General features: G+C 34.4%; 1 protein-coding gene and 1 long non-coding RNA gene across 4 annotated transcripts in view; one reads left to right on the top strand and one right to left on the bottom strand.

Annotated features, from left to right (window-relative positions):
• Window positions 1–14,444, top strand: part of LOC118187859 (semaphorin-5B-like) — a 317,610-nt gene that overhangs the window by 128,708 nt on the left and 174,458 nt on the right. The gene's annotated exons all lie outside the window — the stretch shown is intronic.
• Window positions 4,087–14,444, bottom strand: part of LOC118190326 (uncharacterized) — a 51,642-nt gene continuing 41,284 nt past the window's right edge. For both annotated transcript variants that reach the window (XR_004758416.2, XR_004758417.2), the window contains exons 2-3: window positions 4,557–4,701; window positions 4,087–4,443 (exon numbers count right to left, since the gene is read on the bottom strand). This is a non-coding gene — a long non-coding RNA (uncharacterized LOC118190326). The remainder of the gene's footprint in view (window positions 4,444–4,556; window positions 4,702–14,444) is intronic.

Genomic DNA, 14,444 nt, shown 5'->3' with positions numbered 1-14,444 from the left:
ATAATTAAGTGATACTGAGATTTCAAAACTGTGGCTAAGGAACTGTCATCAGATTTCAAAACTATAACTAAAAGTGACATAAACCGAACGTAAGAAAATCTATGTTGTCCAGCAGAAAAGAATTCGGTGGTCTTTCAAAATAAATTTTAACAAAAATTCGGATTTTTGCGCAATATCTTTGTGAGGATTTATTTGTTTCTTTTGACTAACTGTTAATTTTTAGTTAAAGCAACTTTTCTGCCGCTCTTCTTTTCATATACGCTTTCCTACCAGAATGTAGATCAGCTAGCGCGCTTATATTCCAATTAAGGGGAAAAGGAAGTCCTATTTAAACGAAGGTTTCCGAAGTTGATTTTATAGAGTATTAAGTCTTCTTTAAGGGGACTCATACACTTTAAAACCCATAAGATCTTCGAATAGGTGACTGTTGCAAGAATTGGGATAACTTATTTATTTTAAAAGCAATTACTTCCAACTTTTTACAGCTGACTACATAATATAGCTGCTTTCTGAAATAGTCATCAGAAAGTTTGTGTTGCCGCAAATATTTTTATAATTTAATCCGCTTTGTGACAACATTTTTCGTCATGTTTCCATCTTGCGCGCACAGTTTAAAATATTCTGCTGCATAATTTAATTCCATATTTAATATATAGCTTTTATAACATTTGGAAACTACTGTGAATCTAAAATTCTAAAAATTTCATGTTAAATTTTTATTTTATTTGGAGTTGAGTTTATAAAATATATTTTATTAAAAAAAATTTGTAATGTTTTCGTCCATAAAATTTGTCAATATTAAAATATTTATCAGATCTTTGGTTCAGTTAGAAAATAGTGCCCATATAAAGAATTCCATCCCATTTCAAGTATGTACCATCAGCCATTTTTAAAATATCATACGCGCAAGGTGGAAACATGGCGAAATATTTCGTCACAAAGCGGACTAAATTACAAAAATATTTGTGGCAACAGAAAATTTATGGTTACTAGTTCCCAAAGCAGCTATATTATGTAGTCAGCTGTAAAAGATTGGAAGTAATTGCTTTTAAAATAAATAATATATCCCAATTCTGGCAACAGTCACATATTCGAAGATCATGAGGGGTTTAAGGTTTATGAGCCCCCTTAAGGCCACGTTGTTACTTTGGTGTACGAACGATTTGATTCTGTGGCGTTGAGTGCTTCTAGCCATTTGGCTTGTGCCGCCGACTTCTACGAGCCAGAGCCTTCCTGCCATTATCCTATGAGCCATTAGCCTATTTTAATTACGTTTTATTTTAAATAAATAATTTTAAACATTACTATTTTAAGTTAAGCCAGAAGTGTTGGATTATGTAAAGCAAAGGGGGGTCGTCTGTGAATCTCGTTGTGATTGAATAAAGGTCATTTTACACCCTTCTTCTGACATTGTCTGTATTCTAAGACCCGAGGATAATTCCTGTCTACAGTCTGTCTAGAGCTCGTTAGTTTGTGTTGCCAAAGAATAAGAGATGCTGTATCTTCAAAGAAATAGATATGAATTCCAGTTTTTGTGTTACCCGTCAGAATATAGTGATGTAAACAAAGGTTTAAGTGACAGTGAAATTTATATTTGCTGTTGGATACTTAATTTTTCACCCTGTCATTTGCGAAAAAATCTAGATGAAAACTGGCAGTCCACCTCCAGTTTGTTTACTACGACGGGGGCCTCTCTCCATCCATTTTCATCCGTTCGAAAAGGGGCTCTTTCCCTGTCTGTGCTACGTGCTTCTGAAATGGAGATAACTAGCGAATTGCCAGACACACCCGAACTATTTATCAAAGTTGCCCCTGTAGAAAACGTTCCCTCTCCCTTCGGGGGCATTCCAGGCCTCCACTTTTCTGCTCCGTTTGGATGGAATGGTATTATCAAACGGTAACTACAAATCAGCTTCATCGTCGTGATTGGTGATTGATGTTTCATAACCTCCGTGATATTTGTCACAAATACAAATGTCTGTCATAGCAAAAGACTTAGATTCTAACTCTAGAGAATTTTTCGATTCCCCCCCCCGGGCCTCACCGCTTCGAAAATATTGCATTCAGTGATCTGTAAATTTTATTTTCATAATACAACTCGCAGTTCATTTATGGTTGTGTAAATTCAGTCAAGCATTGTCTAGATATGAATGAGAATGCGTAAATTTAGATACTTTTCTGTATCTGATGTTGAATTCTCCTCCCCCCCAATCCAAGTTCTTTTATTAGCCCAAAAGGGACGTTAGTCCGGAACAGGTACAGGTAGAAGCTAGGCCAGCACCTCCGTAGTACCACAGGTAATTGAGGTATTGCTGAACCCAGCTAACTGTTAAACTTTCCACCCCAATTTTGAGGCAGAACACCCGGGGAGGGGGGTCCGAGGTTCTCCCGCCCCTCCTTTTTTTACCATCAACCATTTGAGAGGACTTTCTGAGATAATTGACTTCTGGTATTAATAGTGTACACAAATCATACTGAGAAAAGACTCTCCTTGAAAAGTTCAACAACTGATGCTTCCAAAAGTCTAAATGTATGAACAAATGTCTTGTTCTAAGGCGGAAGGTGTAATAAACAAGTCTTTGGAGATCCCGTCCATCAGCATTGAGTAGGAAAATGCAATTGTTGGAACATTAAAATAATAATAATAATAAAAAAAAATAGACAAATATATTTTAGTAACATATGGAGATGAATAAGCATTAGCTATAACAAATATCCAGTCCGAGTCTTTGGATATGTATAAGAATGTCTCTGATTTTTGTCCTAAGGCGTCTGTTCTTTATTGCGTATTTCTTAAATGGTATAAGTTTGTTGTTAGGCTTAATCAGATGTTTGCCGTCTGTTAGATTACAGTCAAAAATGTAATGATAAGGGTCACCCCTTTCGCCACATATGCAGAGATCCAGTCTCGAAACAGCATTTTGTGTTGAATCTCTATAAACGGCGTATCACTTTTGAAATTGTTGCCACCAAATATTATCGCCCTGTATTATATTTAAAGAAATTAAATAATGAAGAATCTGCGGAGATGTATGTATGTTTCTCGCACTGTGAAAAACAACGGAACCTAGAGCCATCGAATTTTCAATAATGTAGTCTTGTATTTGAACATGGCCGCCTAGAACCCCGAATTTGAATTTCGAATTTGTTTTATTATGTATTTAATATTTTGAAAAAACTTTAACGAATTTTTGATTAAGAAACTCAGATTTCAAAGCGAGCAGTGGCAACACTCTACGGAATAAAACATTTTTATCTCCAGCGCACGAGAGTTTCTGTCGGAAATTCTTGAAGTGTTTTTAAATATTTTGTGACTCTGTTGTTGAATCGAGTTTTATATGGTGTAAGAGCCAACAAAGTGATATTTAAACAGTAATAGTAAACACGCAAAACGATGATAATGAAAGGGAAAAAAATAAAGGGGGGGGGTTGTAAAGCCATCTTAGTAAGAAAATGTTGAACACAGGAAAGACTGAAGAGGAATTAAAAAAAAAAAAAAATCTGAAAGGTTTCGGATTTTAAATTAAGTCTAAAGGGGCGTTTTTTTTTTTTTTTTTTTTTTTTTTTTTTTTTTTTTTTAATATTTTGTGTGTTACATTTATTTATTAAATATCATGTTCTTCGCACTCAAACCATAAAATTAGTTCAAGAGCAATATCGCAAAATAATTTTTAAATAAGCATATCTTTAGAATTTCCGATACGCAGTCTTGCGCGCTGGAGATAAAATATTTTTAGTGTACAGCGTTGCCATTGCTAGCTTTGAAATCTAAACGTATAGTGCTATGCTATTTTAAAAATTTTTGTGATTATGCTTAATAATGAAGTCAAAAAGGCAAAAAGAAATAGGCTAGCAGTAGTTGGGTATAAGAGCAGAATGGGTAGACTACGAGTTGAGTGAGAGCATAAAAAACCTAAACAAACCCTTTTCGGCGACCATTAAAATCTGAAACCTTTCAATTTATTTATTTGTTCATTTTATCGTACGAAAATCGGGAGGGGTAAATTATGAGAATAATTTCCGAAGTAGGCGGTTACAGTAAAAACAAATCAAACGAAAAGTATTCCTGAATAAACTACCGCTAACTTTCACAATAATTATTTATTTACTACAGACCTATATTCGAATAAGAATATATAGTAATGTTAATATTACACTATCTAATACGATATCTTCATTTCTTTCCCTGTATCTCGACCAATCATATTGTTGTGTACTGCTAATCCACTGCTAACCTGATTATGCTGGAAATGTTTTCTGTGTTGACTGCTACTACTTGAAAGTTGTCGTCATCGCGACTGCTGTCATCGTCTTCGTCACCTTCAGTCTGTTTTCCTACATGCAGTGAATGATACCCAGATCTATCAAGAACATCAGATATGTTTCCTTGATGAGCTTCTCCACTGTTATTGTGTTTTCAATCAGAGCTCAGGCATCAGAATTCTGCGAGACAATTAATTAATTAGACGAAAACAGCGATTGCATGAACAAATTCATTTTACAGTTTAGGAGAGCATACTTTGAATGAGGAAGTAGAAATTAGGATAATTACTTACATATTTTTCAGAAAATTGTGCCAAAAAGGAAGGGGCACCACCAGCGGTCGAACCCGCTAAACACTGGTAGTTCGGCCCACGTGAATGCTAGCCAGTTTCCCTTTAAAATACCTCCATGGGGCATTCCTCCTTTTCCGTGTAGTGCCTAAGGGCGGAGCACGTAATAAGTTAAAAATAAGCAACGGGAGAATACGCGAATAAATATAGTACAGTACAAAGTCTTTAATCCGGACGTCCATAATCCGGAATGATCTATAATCCGGACCTCAAAGCTACAAACTTTATGCGCATGCGTAAACGCATTTTACGATTACGCATGCACACAGTACGTTTACGCATGCGCGTTTAATGCCCGCGTTCGATACGCATTCGCGTAAAGAAAAGAGATACTGTTTATAGAGAGAGACTGCTTATAGAAGAGAGAATTAGAGAGAAAGTATTAGCACAAGAAATGAAGCAACTTAAACAATTGACATTGAAAGAAATGTTTAATAAAGTAAACAAATAACTATTAAGCCTCTTTTTGTAAATTTTCATACCCTTTAGATCATAATTGCTCTTTATTTCATAAATTACGGTTTCATATTTTTAATTGTATCATTTCTGCATACCATCTTACCAGATTTAAACTGATGATCTATAATGCGGAAAAAACCCTAATCCGGAATCGCCGAAGTCCCGACGAGTCCGGATTACGGACTTTGTACTGTATATCTAAACGATGTTGATTAAAATGTATTTATTTTATAATTTAGTTTAGGAACATTTCCAGCTTTATTGTAAATAATTAATAAAACGTATAAAATTTTTGTATGTTTTATATTTTTTTGTGCTTCTAATGTGGTTTTTTAATTGAAAACAGAAGAGAAACACGACAAAATAAATTATAAAGTAATATAATCTGTAAGACTGCAGACTTGTTCCTGATGAAGAGAAACCTTACTTGTTTGCCCTCGAAATCGATGAAGATCTTCACTAAATCTGCGACAAACACAAAATTATTGCTTTGCTAATTTTGTGTTTTGAATTTTTTTTTCTTTAATTTTTGAATGGCATTAGCCATTCAAAAATTCATGGTAAGGGGTTCATGGTTCATGGTAAGGGGTGGACTGTTAGCTGATGTCTTTAGATTGCAAATTTTTATTTTATGTTTTATTTTTTATCGGAAATAATTAGAATGAGACTTTATTAGTTTTAGGATTACTATCCCATATATTTGCTCATAACTAAAAGTCACCAACCATGATCAAAAATAAGCTGAAATTTATATTAGGTAGACCATTAGAAATTTATATTAGGTTAAATTTATATTAGAAATTATAACTGTTTTCTTCGAATCCCGGGTTGGATTCAAGGATAAACCATATTTTGGCACGTGTGAAGATTGGTCTTACATAGTAGTAAAAAGAAGCGAAAAATTGCAACCCCATGTAATGATAAAATTCCTAGTTTTATAGTTTTCCTTTTCCGACATTTGGACGCCTCCTCCTCCATAAGACACCGTATTTCTTAGCGATACTGAAATCCGAATAATTTTATTGATGCTTATCACCCAGTTCAGCCTAAAATCCAAGATAAAGAACAATAAATAATCTCCCCCCTCCTTTTATCACGCTATAAGATTTTCAGTAAGCAGAAGTAGCTAAAGAAAACCAAGTTATTTATTATAAATCAGCATAACATATGCAGCGTGAGCGATATGGCTGTGTTCTTTTGAAAAGTGCTTTTAATATTAGTAGCAAATCTAGTGTTTGCCCTGTCAATAATGAAAAATATTGTTGGCTAATTTATTATTAGGCAGAAAGACAGATTTTTCGGTGCACAACACTTTTGGCTCCACTCGGCGAAAAGACACTGGTGTTTGTACAGAAGACTTAATTAATTATGCTACTAAGTTTCAAATGTAAACAAATGGCGACGTCGTTGGGCTTAGTGGAACTTAAACAACTGTTAAATTGCTGACAATTCTACAACTATTGCATGCAGATAAGTTAAAGGCATAAAAAACTTAACCGTAACATAGGAACAATATAACTTATCACTTTTAAAGCAAAAAATGCACAATTTATCAACATATATGAATAAAAAACTTAGTTCACCGAGCCGGGTAACATATATATATATATATTTGTAATAATAAATTCCATAATCAAGTAATTTGTAATAATATAATTCTAATAATAATTTCATAATACACTTAAAATTCTAACTGTATGTTCTTTTCATTTTTTAATGGCGACGTTCTCTTATTTGAAAGTACGTGGAATTAAATCCACAGCCCCGTCGTCAAGTTGTTTTTCCCGCCTTTTCTACACGTACAGTTATAGAATGTTCTGGAAATATTTAAAGCAAACTGAAATGCCTGACGAGGCTGACGTCATTTCTTGGAAGCTCCGCCTTTCCAGAGGCTATAAAAGGACTCGCAAAGGAATATCGGCGGTTTCTTCTTAAATGTCACGCTGCAGTAAACTTCATACAAAATGTTATTAGTAGTTCTTTTTTATTTACTCCGGATATCTGATTTTGTAACTGCTCTTTCTCCTGACCAATAATAAATGGATCATGTTTTTTAAACTTATCGTCTGATAATTTAAGCTACTACTACATTTATGATTCTTCAACAATCTATTTATTCCTGACAAAAGCTGGTACATCACATATATATAAAATCTTAAAATTCACTTACTTCGAAAACAATTTATTCTAATACTTGTGCAATAGCTGCAAAGTAAGGTAATAATAATTTATTTACTAAAGAAATGTTGATGATATTAAAACACTTTGCCCACATCCCACTAGAAAGAACGAAGTTAATTAATACTTTTTCTGGCCTTTTATATCTTAATATACATTCACTTTTTTCTTATTATATATATATATTAATATTTCCATTTTTATTATTTGATTTGTTTTTGAAAAGATATCATTATGTTTCTTAATTTTCTAATGTTTATTTCAATTACTTTGAGTTCTATTTCATTATTCCACTTAAGATTATCAATGTTGAATTTTTAATACAAACGGTTTTGAATTAACATGCATAAAAACGAGGGTGTCAGGGGGCAATTACTCAAGTGTTTTATCAATTTTACTACATAAATTGCTTTTCACTCAAAATTTGTGTTAGCGAAAATGCTTAATTCAGAATGAGTTCTTTGGTACTCTACTTTGATTGCAACCAAAAATGGTGGTGCACATCCACATGGTGTAGCAGTCCGATATACAAAATGTCAACATCCTGAGATTACTCGTTTTTGAGTTATGCGAGGTACATACATACGTACGTACAGATGTCACGAAAAAATCTCTTCTGAATCCATTTCACAAGTTTTGCGAAAAAGAGTCCTTTATTCTGTCCACACGTATAGATGTAACTCAAAAACATAGTTCAAATGGAATCGAGAGCGGTTGAATCACGATACCTGAAATTTTTAGCCCAAACGGCGTTAACCCAGAAAGGCTATTCATTTCGTTTGGGCATTTTGCGTTGGTTCACTATAAATGTTGGTTCACTTTTCAAATTGTTGCCACCAAATATTAGAGCCCTGTGTTATATTTAAAGAAATTAAATAATGAAGAATCTGCAAAAATGTATATACGTTTCTCTCATTGTGGTAAAACAATGGTATCTTGAGTCGTCAAATTTTGAGTAACGTAATCTTCCACCGAATATTGGCATCCGGGAAGCCCAAATTTGGAATTTGAAATCTGTTTTATTATCGGTTTCATATTTTGTAACACTTTAACGAATTTTTGATTAACAAACTCAAGGATTTCAAAGCGAGCAATGGCAATACTGTACGGGAAAAAAAAAAAAAAAAAAAAAAAACTCCAACGGGCGAAACTTGTGTATCGGAAATTGTAAAGATATGCTCATTTTAAAATTATTTTGCGATATTGCTGTTAAATTGAATTTTATGGTTTAAGAGCGAAGAACATGATATTTAATAAATAAAGATAGCACACAAAAAGTTAAAAAATCGGCCCTTTGGGCGTAATATAAAATCTGAAAGCTTTCAGATTTGATTTTTTTTTTTCGATTAAAATACTTCTTTTACTTCGTACAAGGAAGTAATAATTGTAGTACGCTATAAAGCAACGAATTCGTAGCATTTGAAATTAATAAGTATTTTTCAGTTGTATTTTGTTCAAGTTATTACATGCTGCTAGCGTAGAATGTCATTCTGAACTGCATTACCAATTCTTCTGAAGTTTACTTAAGAAGTTCACTGAACTAAAATACCTATTTTATCGATCACATTTAATCCGCCTTCCTACTTAAAAGGTGAAATCCATTTGATATGTTAAGTCTGTGCAATATGTGGATTGTTTTTTTATTTCGAATAAGTTTTGAGGGTCTCTGATTGGATTGATTTATCATGTCAATGCACATTAGAGCTATTTGCATGAGGAGAAGTCTTGATGGAGGACTTTTTGAAAGAAAATTTACCCGAAGTTACTATAGGTAACAGGAAAAGCAACGAAACCCCTTTGAGGTCAGTACATTCAGTCGTCGAGAGCAGAACCGCGATGATTTCTAAACTTTTCGCAGCTTTACGCACTCTCAGCAGCTGCGGCAATTGGTATCTCTTGATTGGTAATAGCTGCATAACTCATGTCTTTCATTGTTTCTAGTAAATCGGCCTGGAGAGCTGTCAACCAAAAGTAGGATGAAAGCTTGGACAAATTGCCCTTCTGTTACTTGTCATGATTAAATAGCCAATCCGGCCCTTAGCAAGTCATTGTTATCAGCATTGTCGTCATCCTTGTTACGCATTGTGAAAGAGTTGTCATGCGATTGGATACTTTGAGAGGAGGTTTGCATTCTATGAACTGTTGTCAATCCGCTACGATCTGGGAAATTAGTTTTTTTTTTAAAAAAAAATCATAATTTTTCTTTTGAATGTTTCTAGCGGCGAAAACTGTTAATAAATAATTGCAATTGCTTTTCACAAAACGAAAGCGTCTTTGCAAAATTAGTTTCTGTACGCAACGACGACCCGTGAAGATTTATCCTTGCCAATTAGATATCCGGCTGCTTTCATAATTCTTTTCAAATAATTATTTTCTTTTGCTGTGTTTTACTTTTAGCCCAAAAGGGCGTTTAACCCTACGGGCTATTAGTCTCAAAACGGCATTTTGCGTCGTTTCATTTTTCAAACTGTTGCCACCAAATATTTTCGCCTTCTAATAATTTAAAGAAACTAAATAATGAAGAATATGCATGAATGTTCCTCACATCGTGGGGAAACAAAAGGGGTACCTAGAGCCAATAAATTTTGAATAACGTAGTCCTCCACCCGAACAAGATCACTTAGAAGCCCGAATATTGAATTTCGAATTTGTTTTATCATCTCTTTCAAATTTTGTAAAAACTTTAACGGAAATCAAACTCAACGATTTCAAAGCGAGTAATTGGCAACATTAAACGAAAAAAAAAAAAAAAAAATCTGCAGAGCGCGAGACTGTGTATCGGAAATACTAAAGGTAGGCTGTTTTTAAATATTTTGTAATATTGCTGTTGAATTAAATTTTATGAGGCTTAAGTGCCAAGAGCATGAAATTTAATACATAAAGGTAACACGCAAAACATTAAAAAAAGCCCCTTTGGGCGTAATATATAATCTGAAAGCTTTCAATTTTTTTAGCACAAAGTGGTAGTCTCGAAAGTGCATTTTGCGTTGGTTTGTTTTTCAAACTGTTGCCACCAAATATTATCGTCATGTATTATATTTAAAGAAACTAAATAATGAAGAATCTGCATGAATGGATGAATGTTTCTCGCATTGTGATAAAACAACGTACCTAGAGCTATCAAATTTTGAGCGGCGTAGTCCTTCAACTGAACATGGCCATCTGGAAGCCGGAATTTGGAATCTGTTTTATTATCTATTTATTTTATTATTTAACTCTTTCGCATCGAGAGACGACCAAATCTGTTTTCAACAAACATCGAAAACGCCTGTATTTACGAATTTGTCTTGGAATAGTTTTCCTTTCCCCCTGCGGTTTCATCCATTGTGTGCAGTCTCACCTTAGGGCCGGATTACACCTATTAAGTCAATAGCTTTCCGTATTTCTCCTTTATTTGCTTCAAAAGAATGATTGACATGTCTTTTAACAACTCGCGAAACCAATGAGCCATACACTAACGTGGAGGGGAAAGAACTAGGTAGGAAATAAAAGAGGCGTTGGGGCGGTTTGCCGTTGCCTGAATGAACGGGCGTTACAGGCGACTTCGATGCGAAAGAGTTAATATAAAATGTGAAAGCGTTCAGATTTTTTAATTTTTATTTTAATTGTTTTATTTTAGTTATTTATTTTATAGTATTATTATTTGGTTATTTATTTTAGTTATTCATTTAGTTATTTTAGTTTAGTTTATTTTAGTTTGCCATTTTTCATAAGGATACTGCTAAGAGAATCTCTGTCGGTCGCGCGAGAAGCATAAAAAAACTGTCAAAAGTAAGATTAAAATGTCTTAAAAAACAAACAAGCGTTGACAAAACAAGCGTTGCTAGTTGTTCGTTAATACGAGTAATTTTGACGAATCTACACTCATGTCCATAAATTAAGGATAATGCAAAATCAGGCAAAGGAAGTGTTAGAAGCAAAACAAATTTGACTTATTTGTAAAGCTTATTTATTAAACAAAAGGTAAATAGCAAAAAAAGATGCTATATGTTTGATATTATTAAAAAAAATAGCGATTATTTCTCCCTGGAGCAAATTTAAAAAAAAAAAAAAAACATTTACAAAAAAAACAATATTACATGGTTGGTATAATTGTTAATACATTGTATGTCTCCCAGACGATGCAATACAGTCCGTACAAAGCCTAGGCATGCTGAGTATAAAATTATCGATCTGATCTTGGGGGATATTACACCACTCAAAAAGCAATGCTCTCCGAAGTTCCGGTAGACATGTAGGAGGAGGTTGACGAACTGCAACTCGTCGGCCAAGCATGTCCCACACGTGCTCTACTGGATTCAAGTCCGGTGAGAATGCTGGCGAGTCCATACGGGTGATATCCTCCGATTGAAGGCATTCGCTTACGATGTTTGCACGGTGAGGACGGGCGTTGTCATCCATAAACACAAATAGTGCGCCCATGGCGCCCCGAAACAAACGTACATGTTGTTCCAGAATGACGTCCCGATAGATTTGGCTTGTCATGGTTCCAATTTGAACATGCAGGTCAGTTCTGGAACCCAGAATAATTCCACACCAAACGAGCACTCCTGCACCACCGTAACATTGTCGTTCAATGGTGTTTTCTTGGTGGTAACGGGTACCTGGAGCTCTCTATATGAAAGTCCGGCGAGAATCAGACTGCAAGCTAAACCTGGACTCGTCGGAAAGCATCACACAAGCCCACTGTTGCGGTGTCCACAATGCATGTTCTCTACTCCAGGCTAACCGCAGGCGACAGTGAGTTGCAGTAAGTGGAACGCATCTGACAGGTCTACGAGCATACAGACCAATCTGCCCTAAGCGTCTGTACACTGTCTGCCTTGAAATTTACGTACCAGTGGCTGAAGTGAGCTGACGAGATAGGTCTGAGGCTGTGCTCCGCCTGTTTCTTTTGGCAGTAACTTTCCAACTACTGGTCCTCATTTGGCGTTGCAACTCTGGGGCGACCTGCGCTGTAACGTCTACTCACATTACCATCATCTTGGAATCGTTGCCAAAGCCTGACACTCTGGGCAATTCCAAGTTCATCGGATACTTCCAGTTGGGTACGCCCACATTCCAGACGGCCGATAAATTCTACCACGTAAAAAATCATCCAAATGCGTACTTTGTGTCATGACTATTTGGTTATTGCACTAAAATGCTTATAAAGCGCCTGCGAACAATTTTACTTCTTTGCCTGTATTCCTTATATATCACTCTCTTACACTCTCGTCATTGTGACGTACCATCGGTGTCATCTGGTTACTTCCTGAAATTTGTATATGATTTTTGAAGATATGTGTAGTGATTTTACAGGTGATATTTTTATTTTAGAGTTCGATTTCCGCGTGACTCCGAATTGTCTAAATTTATGGACCATGAGTGTACTTGAGTTGCTTTCATATTTCTCTAGGATGAGTTTTTCCCGAACTTAGCAAAACTTTAAAGCACTGACAGAACTTGAACATAGTAATTGTGTTGGTATTTATTTATCGCATTTCAGAAAATTTTCGCGACAGGCTATGTCATGTCATTATTGTTTTACTGTTTGATTTTATTTCAATATTCTTGAAAAAAAAAGAAAAAAAAATCTTAAAGCTTTCACATTTTACTGTACGCCCAAAGGGACATTTTTTAATCTTATGTGTGTTAGTTTTATTTGCTAAATGTTCTTTGCACTTAAAACATAAAAATTCAATTCAGCAACAATATCGCAAAATAATTTAAAAAAAGAGTATATCATTAGAATTCCCGATACAGTCTCGCGCGCTGGAGATAAAAATGTTTTTTTTTTTTTTTTTTTTCTCCTCTCGTACAGTTTTACCATTGCTCGCTTTAAAATCGTCGAGTTTGTTAACCAACAATTCTTTGAAGTGTTACAAAATATGAAATCAATAATTAAACAAATTTCAAATTCCAAAGTATGGTTTCCCGGTGCCTCTGTTCAGAGGAGAATTAGGTTATTCAAAATTGGATGGCTCTAGGTACCGTTGTTTTATCACAGTGCGAGAAACATGCATACATTCATGAAGATTCTTCATTATTTAATTTCTTTAAATATAACATAGGACGATAATATTTGGTGGCAACACTTTGAACAGGCATTTAAAGTTTTCGACGCAAAATGGCAAAACGAAATTAATAGCACTTCTGTGCTAACGACCTTTGAGCTAAAAAAAAAAAAAAAAAAAAAATCTGAAATGTTTCATATTTTAAATTACGTCCAAAGGGGCGTTTTTTAACATTTTGTGTGTTACCTTTCTTTATTAAATATCATGTTCCTCGCACTTAAACCATAAGATCCAGTGCAACAGCAATATCGCAAAATACAAAATAGTTTTAAAACGAGCATATCTTTAGAATTTCCGATACAGAGACTCACGCGCTGGAGATAAAATGTTTTTTCTGCACAACGTACTCGCTTTGAAATCCTTGAGTTTGTTAATCAAAAATTCGTCAAAGTTTTAAAAAATAGGAAATCGATCGTAAAACAAATTTCAAATTTCAAATTTGGTCTTCCACATGCTCATATTCGTTGGAGGATTACGTTATTCAAAATTCGATGACTCTATGTACCGTTGTTTTATCACAATACGAGAAATATACATACATTTATGCAGATTTTTCATTATTTAATTTCTTCAAATATAATGCAGGACTCTAACATTTTGTGGCAACAGTTTGAAAAGTGAACCGACATTTATGAGTCCGACGCAAAATGCCAAAACGAAACTAATAGTCCTTCGGGATTCAAATCCCTTTGGACTAAAAACTTAATTTCATTGAAAGAAGTAAACAATATATATATATAATATATAAATTTACTTTTTCACTGGAATGCTTTGTTTCAGCCCAAAACGGATCGTCAGCTTACCATCGCTTTTGTTATAAAATCAAGAAGTATATATATCTCAATTAAGGTTAAGAAATATTTTTTTTTTTTTTTTTTTTTTTTTTTTTACGTTACTTACGTCCGTAATGGGGATGAGTGCATTTCATTTCCGATTTTCGTTACATTCTCTTAAAATTTCCGGTTAACAGCGTTATATTAGTATTTTTTTCGTCTGTGACTAATGGGACAAAGAACTAGAAACCGGAGTGGCATTTCAACCGTTGTTCAACAGAAGCTTTTTCCAGTGATGCTTATTGTCTGCTCACCACTGCGTTTATTCTACAGATTTTCTTCTCGAAAGGAAAAAAAAAAAAAAT

This window comes from Stegodyphus dumicola, chromosome 12, assembly GCF_044657685.1.
Source record: "Stegodyphus dumicola isolate Sdum_Otavi_A_Nest chromosome 12, ASM4465768v1".
Taxonomy (NCBI): Eukaryota; Metazoa; Arthropoda; class Arachnida; order Araneae; family Eresidae; genus Stegodyphus; species Stegodyphus dumicola.
Note: the sequence above shows the minus strand (reverse complement) of the source record. Positions and strands in the feature narration are given on the sequence as shown.